At 36.5% G+C, this 10132-nt stretch overlaps 1 long non-coding RNA gene across 1 annotated transcript in view; it reads left to right on the forward strand.

Moving 5' to 3' along the window:
- Positions 1-9261, forward strand: part of LOC123236002 — an 85465-nt gene extending 76204 nt beyond the window's left edge. The window contains exon 3 of the long non-coding RNA XR_006505404.1: positions 9196-9261. This is a non-coding gene — a long non-coding RNA (uncharacterized LOC123236002). The remainder of the gene's footprint in view (positions 1-9195) is intronic.
- Positions 9262-10132: the final 871 nt, after the last annotated feature.

Below are 10132 nucleotides of genomic sequence, written 5' to 3' on the forward strand. Positions count from 1 at the left end.
TATATATATATATATATATATATATATATATATATATACACACACATATACATAAAGGACATTGTCTGGATTATGTGTATTCTTTCCTTGCTATTCACATTGGAATAAGCCTTACCGTTGAGGGTATAAAATCAAACCTACTGTTTACCTGATGACAACTACTGGAATTGTAAACATAATGCCTAGTAGAAAAAAAAATTAGCCTCTATAGGCCTGGATTTGTGTTTACAAGCCTATTATGTGGTACATGATGTCACAGGGGGGCAAGAAAGAGCTTTTTAAATGTCTTAACAGGAACTAATTAACCATTTTAACTGCTTAATAGCTTCTTAATAGGATACGACACAATGGGCTCAACTAAACAATTAAATCAAACTTATAATCAGAAGAGTATTTTGGTTATTAATAACATGGCATAGTGAATCATATATAGTGTTATTGTCCTTCCCAAAGATGAATTTCCAGTTGTGTATCTTATGTTTATGGCTAGTCTACAACCTTGTTAATATGCCCTTTCTCTCTCTATAGAAAGAATGCTCCCTGACTCACTGCAAATACGAAATCAAATACAATTCTATTTGGCAGCTTGTACTAGGATTCAGAAGGCTTGGCTAAAAATTGGTGGTCCATGATGTCTCAGGGCCACCTGCTCTAATATGGAGAAAGCATCTTTCCTCTCTCTTCTTCAAAATGCTGAATTCATTTCTCTCACAATTCAATCAAGACCTGAGCACACAGAAAGCTGTTGTTCGGAAACTCTACACAGAGTACCAGAGAGGTTAAATAATCCATTTTTCTTTTACTGCTGGAGCCCAGCTACTCTCCATACACCCATTATGATTCTGTGCTCTGAGGGACAGGGAAAAACAATCCTTCTCCTCTGACATTGCTCTTGGACATTTCTTTGGGGAATACTGACAGGCTCTAATCCCTTGTGACATATCATTTATCCTAACTCATCATGGTTGGGTGATGAGTAAAATTCAAACTCAGACAAAACTTGTCTGTAACAATTTCCTTCTTCCCTATGTCACCCCCTTTTCTATTTTAGTGTTCTTTCACAGGGATCCTGGGGTTTCTTTGTGTCTCCTACCCACTCGAGGTTCTTTGAGCAATGTACGAGTCAATTCTATTCTTCCTAGAAGGATCCTACTTGTCACATCTTTTTCTCTCCTGAACCCCTACAAAAATTTGCGTGTCTTGAGTCCCATTTCCTCAGAACCTTGTCTTATACCAGGAGACAATTAGCCTAGTAAATGGACTACCTTACCCCAATTCAAATGCTAAAATGAGTGAATATATTAATCCCTTCCAAGAAATAGTTGCATTTCACAGGGATTTTTTTTTCATAGACACTGACAACATGATTATAAATAGCAGACATTTCTGGTACTGTGTTAGACCAATGGGCATGTATGTGTATTTAAAGGAAGAAGAGAGTAGGGAAGAAGAAAAAGGGGACATATGGGCCTTTGTAATATTATCTGAAGGACACTCAAAGGTGGCCACTTCCTTTGCCCACAGACAAGGCCAACCTTAGAATATGAGATAGAGACAGAAACTTTGGAGTAATAAACTATGTGCCAGGCACCAGTTGCCACTCAGTGATTACCTTTTTGAATGGGGCATTGAGAATATTAGTGAGACAGCAGGGATGATGGAGGGGGTAATCTGCTGGAGAAGACTAATGTAATAGAATCAATTGGGCATATAGAGAGTTAGGTTAGCAAAGAGAAGAGCCATCTCTTCTTGTTAGAAGGTCACAAAATAACCTTGAAATTTATCAGTCATATTTAGCATATTTCTGGTTGTGTATAAGACAGCAAACTTTTGAATTTGATAAGACTTTCTAAACTTAGATGTGTCTTAGGCTCTCTTAAGAGAGGTATAGTGTCCAGAATTAGGAAGCAAGTAGTTCTGTATTCTGCCCTGATCAGTCTAGGAGTGACATGTTTTATGTAGGATATTGATAAGCTAGAAAATGCCCAGGGGAGGGCAACCAAGATGTTGAAATGCTTCAAGTAGTTGTCATATGAGCACCATTTGAAGAAATCTAAGAGAACCTTCAAACCAGTCTCCCTTACTACCTACCTTATTTTTCCCAGTGGTATCTCTTGAAATAAGGATTTAGTTGTTGGCAGGAATGAGGATGGCCATGAGTCAGAAACTGCATACTTGAGAAGAGCAGGAAAGACAAATGGGAGAGATCCAACCAAGTAGCTGAGAAGAAGAGGAAGTCAAGGTGGATGGGCAAGAAACAGGTAGGAATTCAAGGCAGTGACTCAGGCATGGGGGACATGACAAATCTCTACCTATTAATACTACCTATTAATACCTATTAATGCAAGGCAGAGATGAGCTGAAAGGGAACAAAGTCTAGACTCCAATTACCAGAAGAGTGTTCTATATAAGATAAATATTTTGGGATGAAATAATCTCATCATAGTATGGAGTTCAATGAATTTCATTGTAGTCAAGAAAGTCTAATTGATTAATTGATAGATGGTTAACCAATGGATTGGTTGATTGATTGATGCAGAAAAAAGATAGAGAAAATAATTCTCTCTCCAATTTAGATGATATACAAGTTCCCAGTTTATGAATGAAATGACCTTCACTTTTTTGGACTCAGTTTCCTTATCTGTAAAATGAAGGAATTGCCACGGAAAACCTTAAAGGCTCTTCTCATTTAAATCCTATGATCCTGTAATACTTCCATATCCCAAAGTTTTAGTGTTTATGTGTGCCTCCCCTTTTCTTCTGCATAATCCTTTCTTCCTAAAAATATATTCCCCATTCTGGCTATTTATCCTTTGCTCAAAATCTAGGGATATCATGGAGGGCATTGACACATTCAGGACAAAATAAAGGGAAGCACTTTTTAAGCAGTTGCTAATAAACACTACTCCAAGACATATTACAGACTGAGAATAATGTTGGGACAGGTTCAGATAAATTCACAGATAAAATTCATGAACTATAGAGATGCATAATGAGCTCTTAGGGGAAACCAGATCATTTCGAAGTAGAGTTTTTGAAATTTTGGGTTGATATCATGGAGGACAATCATGTCATTTCTTTCTTCAAAAAATGTTTCAATGGCATTAAAATTTTTTAAAATCACTGTTATTGCTAAATATTTCAGCCAACTGAATTCCACTAATAAAGAAAAAAAGTTTAGTAAAAAATGCGTATATCTGAAAGAATATACAACATTTTGCACCTATTGTCCCCCATTTTTCTGCTGAAAGAAGGGATTAGGTGTTGATGATGATGATAACTAGGATTTATACAATAATTTAAGATTTACAAAGTGCTTTACAAATATCTCATTTGATTCTTACAAGAAGTCTGGGAGGCATTATTCATCCTTTTATATATGATGAAAATAAAGCAGTGAGAGTAACTGGACTTGCCCAAGATCACACAGCTAGTAAAGTGTCTGAGACTAAATTTGACCTCAGGTTTTCTTGACTTTAGGTTTAATATGCTATGCACTATGGCAATGCCTATCAGCATTTAATCATTCGCTTCTTGAGACCCAGACTGTTACCAAGAATTCTGTCTGCAACATTCCTGATATATGGTCATTGAACTTCTGCTTGATGACCTCAAGTGATGGAGAATTTATTGTATTCTAAGACAATCCATTCCACTTTTCAATGGCTCTGATTCTTAACATTTTTGTTCATATCAAGGCAAAAATAACCTCTTTGTAATTATTAGTCATCGTTCCTAATTTTGATCTCTGAGTCCAAGCAGAAACATTCTAATCTCTCCCATATTACAGCTTTTTCAGTAACTGAAGATTGCTGTCATGTTCCCCTACTCAGAAGTCATCTGTTCTTCAGGCATAGAACATGCCATTAGAAAGATAGCATGGAACAATGGAAAAGGTACATCCTACCTCATATATTTACTAGCTGTGTGATGCTAGGCAAGTCACTTAAACTCTCTATTTTAGTTTCCTCATCTGTAAAATGAGGAGGTTGGACTTAATGATCTCTAAGATCTCTTCTGGTAGTAAGTCTAAGGTTGTATAGTTATAATCTTCTCCACATTCTAGTAATGCTTATTTGGATATCTTGCACTTTTCTTATCTGTTCCATTCCACAGTCTTGCTGCAGGGATCCATTCTACATGCTGGGGCCCTTTCTTACATTTTGTTGACATCATAAAAGTGCCAATAAAGCAAATGATCTGGTCAATGGTAATTTTTCATTCTTCTTTTTCTATGATTAGTGTATTTGATAATAACACCCAAGATAGATTGCATTTACATAGCACTTTAAGGTTTGAAAAGCAATTTATATATGCATATATATACAATTATATATTTACATGAAAAATATAAGGTCACATATATATATTAAAACCTTATTTTATCCTCACAATAACCCTGTGAGGTAGTTGCTATTGTTATTCTCTTTTTTGTTGTTTTTCGGTCATTTTTCAGTCCTGTCCAACTCTTTTGTGACCCCATTTGGGGTTTTCTTAGCAAAGATATTGGAGTGATTTGCCATTTCCCTCTCCAGTTCATTTCACAGATGAGAAAACTGAAGCAAACAGAGTTAGAATCCTTGCCCAGGATCATACAGCTAGTAAGTGTCTAAGGCAGGATCTGAACTCGAGTCTTTCTCATTTCAAGTCCAATGTTCTATCTATTGTGCCACCATTTCTCTTGTGTAAATCCTTTTATGGAATGTGAAATAGCCTTTTCATAGCCAACACTAGCTTCTTCATTGTTCTTTGGATGAACCTCAACTAAAATTCTGAGACTGTAACATTAGAGAATGTGTAGCTATGCTAATTACTAGAAGAATATAAAGATGTATCTTTGTGTCAGCTTGGAGTAATTAAAAGAACTTTGTAATTGCTCAAACACAATCCATTCTGCTTTTCTCCCTTATTTAGTTACAGTTTCACCTTAACATTTTTTACAGATCTTTTTCAGGAGGTTCTGAAATATTCCAGAACTTGTGTCATTAGAACAACATCATTTACAAATAAGAAAATCTGTAGCAATTCACTTCCTTTGAATTGAATATACTGACTTCTTCCTCCTCTCTCCCATGATTATGTCTCTCCCATCCTTAAACAACCCTCACTTGATTCAGATTTCCTCCTTGTCCCCCCACCCCCAAACCAGTTATCATCCTATATCTTTCCTCTCTTTACAAGTTAAGTTCCTTGAGACAACTGTCTACATCAGGCATCTTCACTTCCTTTTCCTTCACTCTCTTGTAAAACTGCAATCTGGCTTCCAAGCGTATCATTGAAATGAAAACACTTTCTCCAAAGTTACAAATGATTCATTACTGGAAACATTGAATAGCCTTTTCCTCAGTCTTGATTCTTTACTTCTCTGTCTCATTTTGATACTGTTGGCCACTTCCTTCTAGATATTCTCTTTTCTCTGGTCTTGCATGACACTAGGCTCTCCTGATTCTCTTTCTATCTATGCAACTACTCTTCAGTTGGCTTTGCTTGTTCTTCATCCATATCATGCTCACAAAATGGGAATCTCCCAAGGTTCTTGTTTTTCCTTTTTAAACCCTTACCTTTCATCTTAGAATCAACACTTTTATGTTGGTTCCATGGCAGAAGGGTGGTAAGGACTAGGCAATGGAGGTGAAGTGACTTGCCCAGGGTCACACAGCTAAGAAGTATCTGAGGCCAGACTTGAACCTAAGATCTTCTGTCTCTATCCACTGAGCTACCTAGCTGCCCACCCCAAGGATCTTAACTGAACCTTTTCTCTTCCTCTATACTATTTTGCTTGATGATCTCATCTGCTCCAATGGATTCAATTATTCCTATACAAAAGATTCCCAGATCCATGTATATATAGCCATAGTCTCTTTGGTGAACTATAGGTACACATCTTCAAATACCTCTGGATAATTGGCAGATATCCCAAACTCACTATTTAAAAAATAGAACTTAATAACTTTTTTTCTTAAAATCTCCCTTCTTATAAACTTCCCTATTACTACTGAGGATAGCACTAACCTCTCAGACATCAGGTTTATAATCTAGCTGGCACCCTCAATAATGCACTCAAATTCACTCCATGAAATCAATCCATTGCCAAAGACTGTCATTTTCATCATCTTTCATCAATGTTCCCTGCTTCTCACTCATACAAGACACAAAGGCAAGTCCTCATCACCTTGTACCTGTTCTAACTATTCTTAAACTTTCCCTGTTCCATCTCCCAAGGTAGTCTTTTAAAATATAAACCTGGCCACGTGCCTATCTGACCATTGATCTCCAATGGCTCCCTGTTACCTCCCCTGGATTAAATATAAAGTCTTTTACCTAGCATTTAGCTCTTTGGCTTCTTAATATTGTTTGTAGCTCTCTTACCACTTATTTCCTTTCTGGCACTGAATGTCAAGCTATACTCACTTTTCTGCAGTTTACTAAAACATGATGCTCCATATTCTGTCTGTGGGACTTCATAGTGGTGGTCCCACATCCCTGGAATGCCTTTCCTGATCAGTCTCACCTCTTAGTTTCCCTGGCTTCTTTCAAGACTCAGCACAAACCTTATCTCCTACAGGGGTCCTCCTCTGGTAGCTTCATTCCTTTTAGGAAAGCTGCTCATGGTATCTCCTTTCAAAGCACCTTCTGTGTATATCTTCAGCGTACCTAGTTATTCAATATTGTCTTTTCCACTCGAATGCATACTCCTTATGGGCAGGGACTTCTTCTTTGCCTCTCTTGCATCCCTAGCGTTTAATATTGTGCCTGGAATATAGTTAGTGTTTAATAAATACTTGTTGATTGATTGATTATTCATGAGATCTCCACAATAGTGAACACTTCTGACAAGTATAAATTTTCCTGTTTTAGGCCTGACTTGGTATAATCAGAGGCTGCCAGAAAAACATCATCTAGTTGTTACATCTTTTAAGGAATCTTATATAATTTTGACATATGCATGAGGATAATTGAATGAATGAATAAAAAACCATTTATTAAGTACTCACTATTTGTGAAGCCCCACGCTACATTTAAGGGATACTAATTGAATTTAAGACAGTCTCTGCTCTCAGGAAGCTCACATTCTAATAGGGAAGACACACACACACACACACACATATGTACATATATGTATTTATGAAGACATTCTTATATACACATAAATATACCCCCACGTATATGTAGATATGTGTGTATGTATTTCTATGTGCATGTATGTATATTTATGGGTTTATATACATGGTGGGTAGAAAGGGCCAGAAATCTTGAGAATTCAGTGGCAGAGGTTTGAGGGATCCAGAGATTCTCATGTTGAAAGAGAAAATCTTTAAGGTAACAAATTGCTCTCTGAATTGGTTAATAAATAAACTTTTTTTTAAAACTCTTACTTTCTGTCTTAAAATTGATATTAAGTATTGGTTACAAGGTAGAAGAGAAGTAAGGGCTAGGCAAGCAACATGCTCAGGGTCACATAGCTAGGAAGTATCTGGGGCCACATTTAAACCCAGAACCTTTTCTCTCTAGGTGTGGCTCTCTAGCCATGAACCACCTAGCTACTCCTAAAGAAGCACTTATTAAGTGCCTACTGTGTGCCAGGATCTGGGCTAAGCCTTTTATTTTTATTTTTTGTTTATTTTTTATTGTCAGTGAACAATAGGCACAAGAGCATCTTGGATTTTCTACATCTTTCAGGCAAAAAGAATATTAATTTTTTAAAAGATAGGAAAATGGGCTTCAGGGAGAAATATTTTTGGGGGGAATAGGGGTGGGAGTCATTCAATGCACTGTGCATTTTTCCAAAAGCAATCCTGACTATTCTCCAACACTGTTTAGTTCTCAGCCAAGCTCCTAGTCTATCTGTTATCTGACACTAAGTACAACTCTGAGGAAACTAGAATTTCTGATTATGGTCATGGATTCTAGAATCCAAAACAAGCTCTTTTGTCATAAATTTCTGTGATCTTTATGGAATTTGTTTTTTTTTTATCTTGTCTGACTCTTTGTGATCCAAGTTGGGGTTTTCTTGGCAAAGACACTGGAGTGGTTGGCCATTTCCTTCTCTGGTTCATTTTACAGATAAGAAAAGTGAGGCAAACAAGGTTAAATGACTTGCCTAAGGTCACATAGCTAGTTAATGTCTGAGGTTGGATTTGAACTCGGGAAGAGGAGTCTTCATGACTCTAAGCTCAGCACTCTATCTACTGTGTCCCCTAGCTACCTCTCTATGGAATATTGTGGGTGAAATGTTAAAGCAGGATGAAGGCATCTGCTCTGATGACAGTGATAGGTCTCTTTCAAAAGCATGAACAGGTCACACTGCCATTTTTTTTATTGGCTCATAAGACAGAAGAGGAAGAAAGTTCTTTGCAGGGAAGAAAACTTCCTACAATCAAAGCAGGATCAGCCACTTCAGGAAAACATTTTTTATCAAAAGATCAAGAATCCCAACACCGTCTACATCACAATTTCTCTTCTTTCTTTCTTTCAAAATCATCTGTATTGCACAGCTACCCACTATGACATTTGATAACATTAGACTAACACTGACAATAGACATTCATTCAGCAGGGTTAAATGAAAATATGCAGATAGACTATATTATTCTCTAACAATATTTCATATCATATTTAGTCATATATTTATTAATCTTTTTATAATAATTTAATTTATGTGGTGACATGATAACTACCATTCAAAACCTGAAGTAGAAATAATAATGATTCTGTATCAAGAAAAAGTATTTTTTAACTAGCACTTGCCTCTGGTAGGGGGGAAATCCAGGTACATTTTAGTTTATTACAACAATGGTGAGGAACTAGTAACAGAAGTAAAAATTGTAACAGATCTAAGGAAGTTATAAAGCAAAACTGAAAATTGTTCCTATCTGTCACTGGGTTCCACTTAGGATAAAAATGCCACAGTCTGATATTTGCATATGTATAAGAGAATTATAGCCTCCCTACCCTAATTGGAATTGTACATCAATCAGTGATTTGCTTTGAAAAGTTAGAGCAGGTGTCAACAAAAGGGACAAAGGTCATCATTACATATTGCTTTTGGAAGTTCCATCCTTTTTCATCAAAAAAGTAAGGAAAGGAAGGATCAACTTATCAACTCTGGACTTATTCTTCCTGATACAAGGACAAAATTCCCAAGTTCTAAATGCCAGATCCATAGCTCCAATAATTTCAACCATCTTCATTCTAGATGCTGATACTTGTGGTTCAACCCATTTCATGCCTGCCTGCACAATTGATTATGACATCCAAGGTGAGTAGATGAACTCTGCCATGGTCTAGCCCATCACAAATATTGGAAGATAGTTTAAGGCCTTCCTTATATGCAGTAACTGACTTTATTGTCATATCATTAATCTTTAATTAATTAATGAAGAACTGTCTTCTTGAAGAAACATCAGTAATGAGTTGTCAGTCAATGTACATCAATCTGTTTCAGTCATTAATAATCAGGTATGAAGTATGATATATTAGCATAATGCCTGGCACACAGTAGGCACTATATAAATGTTTATTCCTTCTCTCCCTTCCCTAATAAGGAGATTATATTTTATAGGGAGGAGTATACCACAGATTAAACAATTTATGTATACGTATCTGTATACATCCACATATGTATACACAAATACATAATTTGAGTACTAGGGCAACTAGATAGTACAGTGGAGAGAGCAATGGGCTTGGAATCTCATCTTCATGAGTTCAAATCTAGCCTCAGATACTTACCAACTATGTGACTCTGGACAAGTCACTTAAATCCGTTGCCTCAGTTTCCCTCTTCTGTAAAATAAGCTAGAGAAGAAAATGGCAAACCAGGCTAGTGTCTTTGCCAAGAAGACCCCAAATAGGGTAATGAAAAGTTGGACATGACGGAAAAATGACTCAGTGACATAATACTAACAACTAAGATGATCAGGAAAGGTTTCTCATTAGAAAAGGCACATGAGCAAGGCCTTCAGGGAAGCTCAGGGATTCTAAGGTGAAGAGGGAACACATTCTAAGAAAAGGGAAAACAATAGACATAGACTCAGTGTCCAGAAAAGAAATGCCAAATTTAAGGAGGTTATATACTAGACTAGAGGGTATAAAAATTGCATTTACAATATAGAAAAATTCCTTTGGTATAT

Source organism: Gracilinanus agilis, chromosome 2, assembly GCF_016433145.1.
Source record: "Gracilinanus agilis isolate LMUSP501 chromosome 2, AgileGrace, whole genome shotgun sequence".
NCBI classification, from domain to species: Eukaryota; Metazoa; Chordata; class Mammalia; order Didelphimorphia; family Didelphidae; genus Gracilinanus; species Gracilinanus agilis.